The sequence below is a fragment of the Bubalus bubalis genome, chromosome 20, assembly GCF_019923935.1.
Source record: "Bubalus bubalis isolate 160015118507 breed Murrah chromosome 20, NDDB_SH_1, whole genome shotgun sequence".
NCBI classification, from domain to species: domain Eukaryota; kingdom Metazoa; phylum Chordata; class Mammalia; order Artiodactyla; family Bovidae; genus Bubalus; species Bubalus bubalis.
In genome coordinates, this window is record NC_059176.1 from 10,545,087 (window position 1) to 10,562,494 (window position 17,408).

Consider the following 17,408-nt stretch of genomic DNA (forward strand, 5'->3'; position numbering starts at 1 on the left):
AGTCAGCCCCACACCTCACGCCATATACAAAAGTTAACTGAAAATAGATTGAAGACTTAAATGCAAGAGCTAAAACTATAAAACTTGAGAAGAAAATACAAGAATAAATCATTGTGACCTAGGATTAAGCAAAGCTTTCTTAGATATGATGTCAAAGTCAGAAGCAACCTAAGGAAAAAAGCCAGATAAATTGAACCTCATCAAAATTAAAGTAACCTGTGCTTCAAAAGATAAGAAAATAAAGAGGCAACCCACAGAATGGGAGACAATATTTGCAAATCAGATTTGGCAAGAGTCTTGTATCTAGAATATATAAGGAATTCTCATAACTCAATAATTAAAAAAGAACTCAATTAAAAAGTAGGCCAAGAATTTACATAGACATGCCTCCAAAGAAGGTATGCAAATAGCCAGTAAGCACACTAAAACATGCTCAACACCATTAATCCTCTAGGAAATGCGAATCAAAACCATCGTGAGGATACTTCCTCACGTTCACTAGAATGAAACACTCGTGCATTGCTAAGAAGCCTGTGTAATGGGGCAGCCGCTTTGAAAAACAATCTGATATTCCTCTAGTGGTGAAACAAGAGTTACTATGAAACCCAGCAGTTCCACTCCTAGGTATATACTCAAGAGAACAAAAACATAAATCCAAACAAAGACCTGTACATGAATGTTCATAGCAGCTTTATTCCATAAGTCAACAAGCAGAAACAACCCAAATGTCCATCAACTGATGAATAAATAAACTAACTGTGGTCTATCCACATAGTGGAATACTATTTGGCAATAAAAAGGAATAAAGTGCTGACACGTGCTACAATATAGATAAACCCGTGAAAGAAGCCAGTCACAAAAGACCTTGTATTGTGTGGTTCCATTTATATGAAATGTTCTGAATAGGGGACTCTATAGGGACAGAAAACAATGGTTGCATGAAGCTGGTGGTGGAGAATGGGGAGCGGCTGTTTCTTTTTTGAGTGATAAGAATGTTCTAAAATTAGATTGTGATGATGCTTGTGCACTAAAGTTGCTGAAAGATACGCTTTAAAGAGAAGAAATCCTGTCCATGGAATTCTCCAGGCAAGAATATTGGAGTGAGTAGCCATTCCCTTCTCCAGGGGATCTTCCTGACCCAGGGACTGAGCCTGGATCTCCTTCATTGTAAGCATATTCTTTACTGTCTGAGCCACCAGGGAAGCCCACATGTGAATTACATCTCATTTAAACTGTTAAAAAAAAATTCCAGGGCAGAGATGAGGGTGGTTTGGACAAGTTGTGAGAAGAAGACAGTGTAGACAGATATTTCCAATGGTTTACCGATGTGTTGGAGGCAGATGGGAAAGGAAAGGGGGTGGAAATCAAGGGTAACTTTGAGGTTTGGGCCTGAAAAAACAAGGAAACTGAGGCTTGGAAAGATTAGGCACCGGCATAAGGTGTACTTCTAAAGGGACTCCCATCTTGGGTGGAAACAGAATGAATCAGTTCCTTGATGCAACATTAAGCATCTGAATTCACCAATCCAGGAGCCACCTACAGGGGCTTCTGTTTGGATAGAAAATCTATGTTTTTTATTGGTGAAGCCATTTTGAGTGGGGGGCCAATGTTCCTTGTAGCTGGAAATGTCATAAACATTCTCTGAAGTGAAATATGTATTACTACTGTCCCGTAGGTTATTCTCTGTACCAGCCGGGGCTTTTCCTGCTCCTTGGGGCAAAGCCCAATCCTGAGTCTGTGGAAGAGGTGGCTTCAGGCATGGCTTGATCCAAAAACCCTGACCATGTTGTACCTCTCGGCTTTAAGGCTCATTGTTAGCTGATTCTATCAAGTCTGTAATCCCGACTAGAGAGGACTTCTTCACAAGTAGGGCCAGCAAGACTTTCCAAGAAGGACTCTTTTGGGCCAGCCCTGAATGAGCTGTTTGCTTTTTTGATGAGGGAAATGGCAGAAGTTCAGATTCAGCCCCTTCAAACCACTATGGAAACAAAAGTCAGTTGCTTAAAGAGGGAAAGGATGCTGGGCAAGCAAAAACAACCGATGCCCATCACACCTGAAACCAAAGGGCTTTGTGGTCCTTAGTTTGACAAACGCTGTGCACTGAATCTCCCTCCTAGAAACGCACACGGCATCTTGGCATAGTAAAGGCTCTGAGACGTCCTGCAGAACAACGATTCAAACTCTTAAAATTTTTTAACCCAGCATTTAATAAATACTTTCCTTTTATTTTGCTTGGAAGCCCACTAATCAGCCTCCCCTGAACCACAATTTTGGAATAGGATTGGGAAGTGCTGGGCTGCATGACACTGCTTCCAGGCAGCATGTGTTCATGTTTTTGTCTTAAGTTTGTGCAGCAGGAAGATGAAATACTGAGGTCTCAGGGATGGGAGCACTGTGAACGTGACAAGCCAGCTCACAGGACTCTGAGGCATAGTAATGGCATGATTTGGGCACAATTTGGCTGTTCCCCCATGATGGCCACCATCCACCAACGTGTGAAGCTGGAGCAGGGGAAACACACCATGATCCGTGAAAGACATTCCCATGAAATTGCCAGACACCAAAACAGGTCTACCTCCACCCCAGATGATCTGGGATGCACCAACTGGATTAATAAAATGGTCAGGAGTTTAGTCCTCCTGGAGTTGCTGGGATCTGTACACGTTCACAGGTTCAAGACAAAAACATCCGTACGTATATGTTTCAGATTTGCTTTATGCAAATGGAAAAAGCATTGCGTTGGTTGTAACTTCATAAGTCTGGGAGATCAGCCTCCAGATCTGCATCTTGAGATAAAACGGGGACAATTACTGAGGCAGGCCATCTCCTGGAACGGCTTCAGACGAAGCCCCAGCAGCCATAATTGAGGTCTCTGACAGAGAACGTTCCAAGAATGTTCACAGCCACCACGATTGCATCAGCCCTTCTCGAGGAGGCCAGACCCAGGCTTTCGACCATGGCGCGGCTGCCCTTGCTGTAGACAGCAGCCTAGGATTTCCAGGGCTGTTATGGGCCTTACGTTGAAATCCTGATCCCACTCAGTGGCTGCCAGTCCAGGCTCCCTCTGTCCAGAGGATGGGAGAGATGGGACTCCAGGACAGCTTGACTGCCAAAGCCAAAAGAGAGGAGAGAAGACTCCAGAATCAGGCTGTGCAAAGCTGTTGGGAACCTGGTTTCTCCCTGGCGACTTTCACTTTCTAGAAGGCTTTTTCACCCTCCAGACTCTGTGCTTTCTTCCCGAGGGTGTTTCTAGTCCCGAGTCCTGCTTCTCAGGGAGAAGAGGACTTCTTCACACATGTGGAGAGATATGCATCTTTCCCTTTTCACTGCAGAAAGGCTGCTGAACAGGGAACCAGCTACAAGAGCTATCAGAAAGCCATCTTTTTCAGGAAGCCTTGTCAGGTCCCCCAGATGGCTACATCAGCTTGGACTCCATGCCTCCGAAGAACCACAACAATGGGCTCGAAGCTTCCCTCCATGTTGTGTGGAGTCGAGGTTTCTGGGGGTCTCAGGGGGTTATGCTTCCATGTTGCCTTCAAGCCCAGAGCTGCTGCCTTGACTGATGTGACCCAGTTTAGAGATTGCTCCTCTTCTGTATGTGTGCCTGGCTCCCTTGTGAGCCTCTGGGCCTTTCCTTGGTTTACACTCACACAAACAGACACACACACACACAGACACATACACCCAAAGTCCTAGGTCTTTTGAGTATGTGCCAGATTTTAATGTCAGATTTGTTTATATACTAAGGAGCTTAAAATTAAACCCTATTATTCTTAAAAACAAACAAACAAACAACTGTTTATTTATTCAGCTGCACTGGGTCTTGGCTGTGGCATGCAGGGTCTTAGTTGCAGCATGGAAACTCTTCGTTGCAGTATGTATGATCTAGTTCCCTGGGGATCAAGCCCAGGCTCCTGCATCGGGAGTGTGAAGTCTTCCCCGGACCACCAGGGAAGTTCCCTGAATACTATCGTTCTCGTTTAAAAGAGCCCTCTTCTTTCTCTCCTCTGCTTCTCAGGGACAAAACCCCCAGCCCATTTCTTTGGACAGAGTCATTTTGTTATCTTTTTCTTCTGCCTTTTCTTTTCAGACCTGATCTGAGGCTGATCTGTCATAAGTGAGGGCTTCTTCAAAAGGCAAAGGTATTTTCTACCCAGAAAAGAGAGGGAATTTGAATGATTTCCCCCAAATCATACAGTTAGTGGTTGCTGCTGGGACACTAAAGCCCAGGTTCCCTGCTTTGTGGCTGGCAGCAGAGGAGGGAAAGGAAGGACCTGCTGGTGGTGAACTCGCTCTGTGGAGGGAGGGGCCGTTGATCCTGGTCTTTCACTCCTTGTGGTCAGTGTAATTTCCGGATCCAGTTCACTAGGATCTCTTTGGAAGCACATTTTCCTCACTTGAGCCTTCAGATAAGACTGAAGCCACAGCCATGCTCAGATTCCTGACCTCCAAAAACTGTGAGATAATGAATGTTTATTGTTTTAAGCTGCTAAGTTTTGGAAAGGGACGGGTCAATATCGTCCATGAATAGAAATGCAAATATCCTAAACAAAATATTAATGAATTGGATCCAGAAATGTTGAAGGAAAGAAAACAAATCATGATGAAATCAGATGTCTTCCAGATAGGCAAGCCTGAATCAACATTAGAAAGTATCTTAGGAAAATTCACTATGCTAACAGCTTGAAGGAAACAAACCATGGGATTACCTCAATATTTCCAGAAAAAGCACTTGATTAAATTCAATTTATGGTAGAAACTCTTAGCAGTTATGAAAGGAATGTCCTTAAGTTGGAAAAAAGTATCTACCAAAACCGATACCAAACTCAATAGTAAAATTTAAAAATCATTCCCTTTATAATCAATAGAAAAACAAAATTTTCCATCATTGTTTCTGTTTAATACTTTGCTGGTGGTCCTGGTCAAAACAGAAAGAAAAGAAATAAAGAATGTAAACAGTGGAAAGGAAGAAACAGAAGTATCCTTATTCAGAGATGACATTCTTGTCCTAAATCTAAAAGAAACTATGGACAAATTTATCTGACCAAATAAGGGGATTTAACAAGTTTTCTAGATGTTATAGTCTGAATCACACCTTCCCCATTCGTAAGTTGAAGCCCTAACCCTCAGTGTTTGGGGTTAGATCATTTAAGGAGGTAATTAAGGTTAAATGAAGTCGTGAGGGTGGAGAACTAATCTGGTGTCTTTCTAAGACGGGAAAAAAGCACCAGGGATTTTTCTCCATGTGTGCTCAGAAGAAAGGCAATTTGAGGACATGGTGAGAAGGCAGTTGTCTACAATCCAAGGAGAGAGGATTGTAGAAACTATCTCTGGCAGTACTTTGATCTTTGATTTCAGATTCCAGAACTGTGAAAAAATAAATTTCTCTTGTTTAAGTTACATAGTCTGTGACCTGAGCAGAATAATAAACTAGATCTAAAAGCAATATATGCATATTTTGATAGCATTTCTATTTACATATTAACAATGAGCCAATAGAAAATGTAGTAAAAGGTTATCATTTGCAGCAGCAATAAAAATTTAGCTATCAGGGCAAGCCAAATAGATCAAGACAAAGTCAGAAATCATAACAGTATGTTTCGAGGCAGTTATTGCTCAGTTGCTCAGTCGTGTCTGACACTTTGCGACCCCATGGACTGCAGCAGGTCAGGCCTCCCTGTCCTTCACTATCTCCTGGAGTTTGCTCAAATTCATGTCCATTGAAGACTTAATATTTGATAGACATCAGTTCTTTCCAAACTGATTGATCTAATGTCATTTCTATCAAATTTCCAGAGACTTTCCCTGCTATTTATGTAAAAACAAATTTGACAGTTGATTTTCAAAATTTATACAAAAGCTACAAAGGCCAAGAATAGCAAAATCCTCCTGGAGAAGAATTAGAAGTCAGGGTAATTTACCTTGGAGGATGTTATAAGTATTAAATGACTGTAATGAAACAATGGTGTGAATGAACAAGAATAGACAAACAGAACAAAGAAACAGAAGAGATGACCAGAAACAGATTAGCACATTGAGCAGACCTGGTACTGAATAGGTTGACAGGTTGAGTGAAAGAAAAGTTGGACTGGTCAATCGATGGGACTAAAACAAATGGTAATTTATATTGGAATAAAGAAACGAATCCCTACCTCACATCATGATAAAAGGAATCCCAGGTAGATTAAGAACTTCAACATGACAGGCAAATATTCGGAAGTTTTGGAATAAAATTTAAGGTAAAATTTTGATAAAAATCAGTTATCAATCTTTTCTTTTAAGGCTTATGATTCTGGGGATCATTTTAAAGAAAGCTCTCCCTACCTAAAAACCATAAAGATAGAGAAGTTCTGATTATCCAAAGATATCAGGAAACAAGAAAAGACAAGCTTCAAACTAGAACTGATTCTTATAAAACATAATTAGCAAAATAACAGCACAGCCCAGTAGAAAGATAATGAAAAGTATGTATGAGTTTTACAACTTTTGGAAGCCATAATAAAAAAGGAAAGGGAAACAGGTAAAATTAGTTTTAATTAATGTTAATGATATGCAGTGAGTATAGCAAAGCTTTTATCAGAAAATATTTTATATTGTTTCAATCTTAAAATTTAATTAAATAAAATATGAAATATAGATCCTAATCAGCACTAACTACATTTATTTTGTAAAAATTTTTTAAGAATTGAAGTATTTTATTTACAAGCTTGTGTTAATTGTAGCTGTACAGCAAAATGATTCAGTTATACATATATATATATTTCACATTTTCCCCTTAAAGGTTATTACAAGATATTGAGTATAGTTTCCAATGCCATACAGCAGGTCTTTTTTTGGTTGATTACATGTTAGTGGTGGAACATTTGCTATTAGTTGTCTAGATGTCCAACTTTGTGGACGAAAATTACACTTTTGAATGACTCTGACACATGCCCTTAGTCTTCTGGGCTTGGAGTACAAGAGCAAAATTATTTTATTTCAGAAGTTAAAATGTCTATTTTAAAAGCAGTGTAACAGCTGTAAGAAAGACCTGACCAGAGAGAACAAGCCATCCATAATCTTTCCTTGCACATTCTCAGGCAGCCCCGTACACACCCTCCACATTCCAGTGCCTCATACCTCATATACATATACTGATCTGCACTCGTCCCATGACCGGACACCGACTAGCTCAAGCCCCGCACTTTCCCCTTCCGCTCACCCTCCCAAAGCTGGGCACTTAGTGCCTCATACCTCATATTACATATACTGACCTGCACTCAGTCCCATGACTGGACATCAGACTAGCTCAAGCCCCGCACTTTCCCATTCCGCTCACCCTCCCAAAGCTGGGCACTTAGTGCCTCATACCTCATATACATATACTGACCTGCACTCAGTCGCATGACTGGACACCAGACTAGCTCAAGCCCCGCACTTCCCCCTTCCGCTCACCCTCCCAAAGCTGGGCACTTGGCCCCAGCATCTAGTGCACAGTCGGTGCTCAATAGATGCCTCTTGAATAAATGGCTCTGCAGCCCTGTCTTCCCAGTGGTAAAGAATCTACCTGCCAATGCAGGAGACACTGGAGACTCAAGTTCAATCCCTGGGTCAAGAAGATCCTCTGGAGGAGGAAATGGCATCCCACTCCAGTATTCTTGCCTGGGAAAGTCCATGGATGGGGGAGCCTGGCGGACCATGGTCCATGGGGTCACAAAAGGGTCGGACAGGGCTGAGTGACCAAGGATGCACACACACACAGCCCTGTCTACTCTGCTTTTTAACATCTATCATTATAGCAAAACATATTTCCAGTTTATAGCATTGTCTTCATATCATAAGGCTAAAGAACATTGCAGGAAATATCACTTATGTTCTTCTAAGCCACTGACAAGAAGCTTTACAAGAGTTGCATTTATGAACAACATGGCAAGGAACATCTACCTGCACGTAGCTTTATCTTCTACAGAACTGTCTCTTCAGCATGCTGTCTCCAGGGTGGTCATGCCAGGCCAAAACCTGTGGTTTATATTTACAGCTCTTAAGATATGTTGCCAAGTTTTTTTCCCAAAAGGTCATGCCAATTTCCCCTGCCAGCTAGCACTGGGTTACAACAAAACATTGCCAATAGTGCGTGTCCTGTTAAAATGCTTTCTTTTGCTAAATAAAGTGTGTTGGTTAAATCTTGCATTTGGCTGAATGTTTATGTTTTGTTTCATCAGACTTGTGTGTCTTTTCCTTTGCAAATTTTCTATTTGGCTTCAAAGCTTAGAAAATAACCACACTTTCAAGAGTCTGACAAATATGTCATTCTGTTCTCTGCTAGGCTTTTTGGATAATTTGACTTTTGATGGGTAACTTTTTTATTGGAAAAAATAATTGAGTAACATTGCAGAAAATTTTGAAATAAGGGAAAATAATTGTCCATACGCAACACCATCACCTGGTTTGGGCGGCTATCATTTTTTTTGTAGTTCCTTTCACTGTTTTCCCTTGTGTGTACATATTTTACATAGTTTTAGCCACAAGTATGTGGTGACTTGATATTCTGCTTTTTCACTTAACATGAGAGCATAAGCATTTTTCCATGTTGCCTCCTAGTCTTCTTAAGAATAATTTTAGTGGCTGCATAATATTTTATTGAGTGAATGTACCTTACAACTTGATTAACCAGTCTCTTCTGTTTGGATACTAAGTTGCTTTTTAACTTTTTACTATTAAAAATAATTCAGTGATAAACATTTTTATACATCAAGTCTTTCTGGATTATTTCTTGAGAACAGAGTCCTGCAGCCATTTTCCTGTTAAAGGATATTAAATCACAGCAGACACAGTTGCCAACTCAAAACCCTCTTCGCTTCTTCCTTGTAAACAGAACCTGGGGTTCTGTTCAGGGTAACAATGTTTTCAGTTTAAAATGACTTTCCCAGACTCCCTTGTCACTGGCATTGCCCTTTGACTCAATGAGGAGAAAACAGCAGCTTGTAACTTCAGATTACTGGGGAAACTATTGCTTTCTGGTTTCAAAAGGATTGATTTTGAGACCAGGAAGATGGAAGCCATCGTTAAGCTGGCTGGGCAGGCAGGGAGAAGGACACTGGCTCTGAAGAGAACGTGGTATATCCTCTCTGAGCCCTCTCTCTGAACTCCTGTGATATTTCTCACGTCGATCATTCTTGAAGACATTTTAGAATACCTTCTCAGAATTCCTAGCATTTCCCAGAGTAGATGGAGGATGGGGGATACTTAAGGGAGGTTAAAAAACACATGCTACACTTCTCTTTTAATTATGAACCAGGAGCCTTACATACTTACCCAGCAGGGGCCGCTAAGGAGGAACTATTATCATCCCATTTTATAGATCAAGAAGTAGGGGCCTGGAGAGCTTAAACACTATTTTTTTCCAGGTCCCCTGATGATTAGGTGACAGAGCTAGGGCCCTAATTCAGATCTGTTTAAAAGTTACATGATCTTTATGTTTCAAAGAGAAAACTGGTTATGGCACAGAAGGACAGGTAAACCCCTTTCACTGAAAAAGCAAACACCATTGACATCAGAAGGAAGTAGAGATGGGCAGGGGCTTGTTTTGGAGCCAGAGGTCAATGTTGGCCTCTGAGCTCAGTTTTTCCTATGCTAGGTTCTCTGCAAACTCATGTTCATAACTATGCCTGGCTTCTGATTTTAAATTTTCATCTGTTCATCATTTTTTTTTTAATTTCAAGAGCAACAAATGTCCATTGCATAAAATTGGGACAATGTAAACAATAAAGTAAGAATTACCCAGAATCCCACTCCAAGAGTTAATCACTATAAACATCTTGGTGTAATTTCCTTCCAGCCTTTTTTTCCACATTGGTATTACTTACACACCTACAGGCAATTTTGCTTCCTAGTTCCTACCAGATTACCTGACTAGGAGACTTTCAAAAAACATATTTTCAATTTTCAATGAATGGATAAGTAAATGGATGACACTGCATCCAGATCTTAGCAGAGTGCCCAACACATACCATGCCATCAGCAAATCCTTTTTGAATGAATGTATAAGGATAAAGGGGCTTCCCAGGTGGCACTAGTGGAAAGAATCCACCTGCCAATGCAGGTAGATGTAAGAGACATGAGTTTGATCCCTGGGTCGGGGAGATACGCTGGTGGAGGGCATGGCAACCCACTCCAGTATTCTTGCCTGGAGAATCCCATGTACAGAGGAACCTGGAAGGCTGCAGTCCATAGCGTGACACAGAGTCTATCAGGACTGAAGTGACTTAGCACACATGCATTGAAATTGAAGAAAATAATTAAATGTTATTTTTCTATAATATTTTTATCAAAAACATGTTCTCATTTCATGACAAACTCTTTATTGCTATCACTTTTAATGGCAGCATAATATTCAACCACTTCAACTTTACTGGCTCCCTATTGTTGATTAGAGTTCAAAAATTTTCACTATTATATAAAATGTTATGCTTAATATCTGTGTGCACAACTTTTTGTATATATTTTAAATAGATTCCTTAATGTGGAATTCTTGGGTCAGAGTTTCTGATGCATTAATATTGATATTGTTTCCCAGGTGTCTCAGTGGTAAAGACTCTACCTGCCAATGCAAGAGACGCAGGAGACACAGGTTCGATCCCTGGATTGGGAAGATCCCCTGGAGAAGGAAATGGCAACCCATTCCAGTGTTCTTACTTGGAAAATTCCACAGACAGAGGGGCCTGGCAGTTACAGTCTGTGGGGTCACAAAGAGTCAGACACAACTGAGCAACTGATCACACATGCAATATTGATATTATGGTCTGCAATGAAATTGCTCTGATCCACATCCAGACCAGCAAGTATACACACGTCCATCTCATTTTGTGCTCAAAACTTCCAAGCCCCTACACAGTGAGGTGGTGAAGCCACATGGCAGATCCATCCTGGCTCCTGAATCACCAGGGAGAACGGCTGCGCTGGAGAATCACCCAGAGCTGCACTGGCGCTTGCATCAGTGAGCAGCCAAGTTTTGGTTCAAGACCCTGAGAGTTGGGGGCTTGTTTGTCACTGCAGCCTGGTCTAGCCCATCCTGACTAATATAGAGGACGCAGACTTAAATGGATCTACTTCAGGAGGCCCATCCTGTGGTGCAGCGGAGCCTGGCTTTGGGGCTGACGTCTGTCCCCTTTCTTGCTTTGTGAGCTTGATCAAGTCCCTTTCATTCACTTAATTTTCTTCTCTCCATTATTAAGTGATTTGCCATCAGCAGGGTGAATGTGCTGTTTTATTATTTTATTTGTAAAGCAGAGATCTCTGTTTTGTTGAACACTACCTTGAATAATCTAAGACACTTAGAGCTTTGCTGTGTGGCTGGTGGAAGACATCGAATGGGGCTTCCTGAACCGGGTCTCCTTGATCTTCCCTCTGCCTCGCCTATCCCCCCTGGTTCCCAGAGCTCACCTGACACCCAAGTGGGTTCCTCATGACCCTGGTTGGAAAGTCTGGGACCCTATAGGAATTCAGGTTATTTTCTGGTACCAGCCTTGGAAACACTGGGCATCTCTTCCAGTCTGTGGGCCCTGTGGATTTCTTCCTATCAAAGCAAGGCCTCCTTTCAGAAGGCAGGTGATGGTCTTCACGAAATCCACCATCCTTTTCTGCTTTTGGGATGTTTCCTGAGTGCCTGCTGTATACTGGATCTCCTTCTAAACATGGAGGTATCCAGAAAGCACTGAGACTCAGGTTCTGTCCTGCGAAGTTATCATACCATGAGAGGTAGTGGACAGAAGCGGACGTAGAAGACAATGTATTTTATTTGTAACCATTACGCCTACAACACTGCTGTCTCAAATGGTAAAGAACCTGCCTGCAATGCGGGAGACCTGGGCTTGATCCCTGGATTGGGAAGATCCCCTGAAGGTGGGCACAGCAACCCCGTCCAGTATCCTTGCCTGGAGAATCCCCATGGACAGAGGAGCCTGGCGAGCTACAGTCCACGGGGTTGCCAAGAGTCAGACACGACTGTGCGACTAAGCACAACACACATACAACACCTCTATTTTTGAGCTCCATTATGTTCTGAGCACTTTGGAGAATTTATTTTAAATCTTGATAGCCACCCAAGTATTAGCTTCCTGGGTGTTTCCTAAGGCTGCCCTCCCCCCCTTTTTTTTGTCGCTCAGTCATGTCCGACCTTTGCTACCCCATGGAGTATAGCCCCTTAGGGCCCCTTTTCCTTAGCACAGTTAAAGGGGAATGGCTTCAAGTCTCACCACATGAATGAGGGGACCCCCACCAGCCCCCTCTATCTGATTTCTCTGGAGGCTCTTGGTCCAGGGTGTACATTTCTCCTCATCTTCACCGACTGTAAGCTCTGCTTCTGGCCACCTCTCCATGTTACCTCCATCTCACCTCCTATGTTCTGGTCCATTCTCCATTGTTCCTCCTGCAACCTAGAATTCCCCTACATCTTCCCAGAAAGGCAGGTACTACTTGAGCACCCAGAGCCTGCAGGCCTGGCAGCATAGGAATGCACACAGCTTAAAATGGAATATGGGATGGTTGGGGGATGAGGGTGGTGGGGGATGGGAGTCAGGGAGTTCGGGGAGGAAATGCATCTTCTTTAGGAGAACTTGCCAGGGCTGTGCCTCTCTCAAGCTCTCCTCCCACCTACTTGCAATGATCTCTGAATACCCCAGAAACCTCAAATGATCTCTGCTCCAATTATTTATCTAGCTGTGCCGGGTCTCAGTTGCAGTGCACGGCTTCTCTAGATGAGGTGCCCTGGCTCAGCAGTGCTGCTCACGGACTTCATTGCTCTCTGGCTTGTGGGCTCTTCATTACCCCCGCAAGGATCGAACCCACATCCCCTGCACTGCATGATGGATTCTCAACCACAGTACTCAAGGGAAGTCCCCTCTGCTTCAATTTTGTCCTCTTTCTAGAACCTCTCCCCCTATGCTCTGGATAAAGCCTGTGGCCCATCAACATATTTTTAAAACAAGCTGCTAGAGATCCTGCATCTTAAAATCTGTCTTTTCTGTAACGTGAGCAAACTCTTTGTTACGGCTTCTGTTCCTCTGGTCTCTGTAGGTGGTGGGGAACGGTACTGAGATTTATTCTTCCTGATACTGTGTCATCTTCACTCCATTCCCTGAAGCCCCTGCTGGGAAGGCAAAGTGGCTACCTTCTCTCTCTTTATTTTTAAGAACACCCCCATAAGAACTCATGCTTATCCAGCACCGCCAACTTTTGTTATTCATTGATTCCCTATTTGTGAATTTGCTACTGTGCTAAAATTTATCTGTAACCTCCAAGACAAACCTGGGGCAGGCAACACTTCCAAGGGCATGGGTAGAGTGAAACGCTTGGGTCACCTGAGGTTGGACATGGCAATGCCCTACCTTCCAGTTTTCGCTCTCGGGCTGGAAAGAAGGGTCCTGGCTGCAGTCTATCTAGTGCACCTGTGCGCCTTTTGTTGCTGATTTCCCTGTTATAGTGGTCCCCGCGGGTCACGCTGTCAAGATCAAGTAGGCTGTAAGGTGTCTTACTGAGAAAACGTGTGCGTTGGTTCACATGTGAGTTAGGTTGGCTGTGAGTTCAATGTTAATGAGTCAGCAAGTATATATTAAATAATATGTCTCTGAACAGAAACACACATAAAACAAGGTTGCTTGTAATCAGTTGATGAGAATATTGTGATCAGAGGCTCTTGGGAGCCTGACCCTATGTTTCTCCCAAGAGCAATGGTTCAATATTGGCTAACTCAGTGTCTGTGGTGATGTTTACAGAACATCACTACATCACTACCACCAATAAGGAGAACCCCACCACACTTGCTTGTCTTCATTTCGTACTTAAGGAGCATGAGCTCAGAAAAGCCAGTGGCTAAGTTCACATCCAGTCGTCTGGCTCTAAGTTTTCTGCTCTTTCCACCGAACCATGCTGCTCCCTCTTCTCCTGTCTAAAAGCCTTGAAATGTGATGTTTATTTTCTATCCCTCAAGGGCTTATGCAAAAATTGTCCATCCCCTCTTGTCCCTTGCATTTTAATTGTTCCATTTTAATCATCTGGGAGCTAGGAGGGGTGACTTGTCCCCCCCCCACCCCACAAGCTGATCAGGGTACAAGGGTCCCCATTTCAAGTTGTCCCACCCCCGCAACTTTGAAGCTTAATAGCTTTAAAATCTTACAAGTTGTAAAAACAATTAAAGCAATAATCTTAAAAAGAAGCAGAATGCGGCCTTCAGAGGAATGTGAGCCATTCACACTTCGTGGTTAAATGCAGCCTGGGCCTGAGAAAACGCAGAGGCGCCCTGTAAATTTGTTGATGCCAGTTTGGACAGACTGTTTATTTTCATGATTTCATGGAAGAATTTTAATTTAATGAGTGTTTTATACTCTAATGTAAAGCATCGCTCGAGCCCTGTAATTACTGTGTCAAAATAAGCCTTCTTAAGCGGCAGCAGCTTGAACTCCAGGGCTGTAACTTGCATCCGAATCAGGCCCAGGGAGGTGGGGGAAGGGGCAGAATGAACAGAGTCCATTGGCTTCTTAATGGAATTGGAAATTAACGAAGGGGCTAGAGGATGTCTTGTTGAGCTCGTTCCCTCCAATCTGCGGCTTAACTGCTGGAGCCCATGGGCCTGGAGACAAATGTCTCCTCTTTGGTCTGTCTGAGTCTTCTCCTAACCGAGAAATAATTTACTTTCATAAAAGGCTGTTTATCCGATGGGGCGCGCCAGGAGGTTAATTTCCGGCACGTAGTTCATCATTTCAGCATTTCTCCCTTTTTTGCAAAGAGGAGGATATTTTTGCTTTTTGGCTTTATGCACGACCCACAAAAATTATTAATTTTCCTTCCTTTTATTTATTTTCGAGCAATGGAAGAGATTTCTGTGCATATTAAAGAGAAGAGGGCAGCTGTTCCCAGTCCTCCGGGTCAGTGATGAAGGCCAAGTGAAACCCTCCAGCTTTAGCGAACTGTCCGTCCCTGTCTGCTACCTGCCTTTTCTCCCTCCTTGTCCACTCGCCAGGGCCAGCATTCCTGGGCGCCTCCGGCTTTTCCCTAACGAAGCACACAATGGCCTTTCCAGATGCAGACAGAGAACCTCATCTTTCATCACAGCCCCCTTGTCCCTGGACGGGGGATCCCCAAACAAGCCACTGGAAAGTCTTCTCTGGGGTATTTCTTTTCATGCTAAGCTGCCCAGATTTGTGCTTATTGTTCCAAGTCCAAGAATCCAACTATGCAATTTGATAACTTGCTATTTCCATCCCTGCTACGAAATAACACACGGAATCAAGACACCGTGTTCTTTTCTTAGCAAGGGAGGGGAAGGACTTCTCACTCTGCTAATGAAACAGCCTCATTCTTGTATGGTGCATTTTAATGACACTCGCGAATTTTGAAATAATAGCAGCAGTGAAGCTTAGTAGGGCTTTCACAGCGTCCCAAGTCCTGTGTGATGTGCTGTTTTCTTCCCTGTCCTGTGAATCTGGGGGCAGTGTTACCATTTTCTGGTCTTTTCTGATTCCCGGTTCCAGGCTTTTTCTAACAGGGATTGCCAAATTTAGCAAAAGAAGACAAAGATACCTATGTAAATTTAAATTCAGATAAACAATGACTATTTAAAAATATGTCCCTGTGATATTTAGGATGTCCATATACTAATAAATTAATTTATCTGAAATTCAAATTTCATTGGGCATCCTGTATTTTATCTAACAGCCTGATTTCCACTTTCCTGGGTGCTTTCCCTTAAATATAAGAAGAGATGAGCCTTCTAGGGAAAAACTGTTGGCCCCTGGCTGAATCCACTGGCGGTGAAGTTTGCTTTGGCCCAGATATTTGAAGTTTGAATTTGGGAAATTTTAGCTGGCGCAGGCGTTCTTCAGCCACCATGACCCCCATCGCTCTTTCCGGCCCCAGCAGCTCCCCACATAGACATGCTCCCAGCCTCTCCAGGCCTTGCTCCTCTATGTCTTCTGGCTGGAAGTTCCCAGGGTAGTTTCATGAAGACTTGTTGTGGGTGATCTTCTGAAGAAATGAAAGAAAATATATCAAGTGATTGTAATGTGATTTAATAGTCATGATGACAATTAACACTCAAGGATGTAGGCATGGCTATCCCCATGTTTGCCCACGAGGAGAAGGAGGCTCAGAAAAGATGAATCACTGATTGAATCCTGCGTTTGGCTGCCAGACGGGGCTTCAAGCCAGACTGCCTGATTCCAGTGACCCATCTCCCTACCCATGATCTGTCTATCTTAACATTCATGTGTTTGGTTTCATGAACCGTTTGTGGGGTGACATTCACGTACCTGGCACGGCTGGGTCGATTGTCTGGCTGGCTATTTTTATTTCTTTCACTTGGGAAGGACTGAGTCCACAACTGAAAGGCATTTGAAAAGGTCTCTGGCTCTTCTGATCCTGCGATACGGGGAGGGGGTCTGGATTTTTATTTTTTAAGCGCGCTGTATCTGGTGGAAAATGCTCTTCTCATTTTGCGCCTATGATGCGGCTAAATTGTCCCCTGGATTTATTTCAAAGTGAAAAGAAGCAGCAAAGATTGCAATTCTTATGCTGTAGTTGCTCTTTTTAACTCAATTACATTTTGACAATTCGGAATGAAACTTGGGGGCATGTCTTTGTTTAAGCCGTCGGCCTTGCATCAGAACAGTCAGCTCAAGGTATATGGCTAGTGTCAGGACTAACAATCTTTGACAAGGGCATTTAGCGGTTGTAATTCAAATCTAATTCAGAACATCTTAGCACCGGACCTGTCAGGCCCTTAAAATGCACTGTAACTACAAAACCAAGGGCAACAGTCCCCAAGCCAGCTCTGTGCGGCCTCAAGTTGATATGTCAACAAGAGCAGTTACAATTAGGGGTTCTTTCAAGCATACTAAACTAATTTACAGTACTCTGGAAAAGTGGGAAAAGGACCTGAGGCTTAAAATCCCAGGACTTCTAGATTTCAAATCCACAGCACATAAAAATACAATTAGAGATCGGCACCAAAGAGTGCAGGCTTGAGTCTGCCTTTTGGTTCCATACGGACTTTTTTTGCCCTTAAAAATAGATATGCTTAAAAATGCATGCATGTGTGTAGTTAAAACAAAATAATAATAGTTGACTCTCAACCACTGAAAAAAAAAAAAAATACCCTTGTCAGGTCTTATTAGGATCATGTTGTGGGTTTGTTGAACCCTAAATCGGCAGTGCACCTATTTATTATTTGTGGGTGCTGCTTGTAATCGAATCTGGCTTAATTGGGGAGTGTTTCTTCTTGATGAGGTTCCACATTTGGCCACAAAGCACTCAAAGTCAGTGCGGCCTGGGTGGTTGGAACTGGATTGAGCAGCCAGGCTGGGACGGGGAGGGTGTGGGGGGGTGGGATTCAGAGCATGGCCGACCCATTGGACACAGATAGGATTACGGTGACC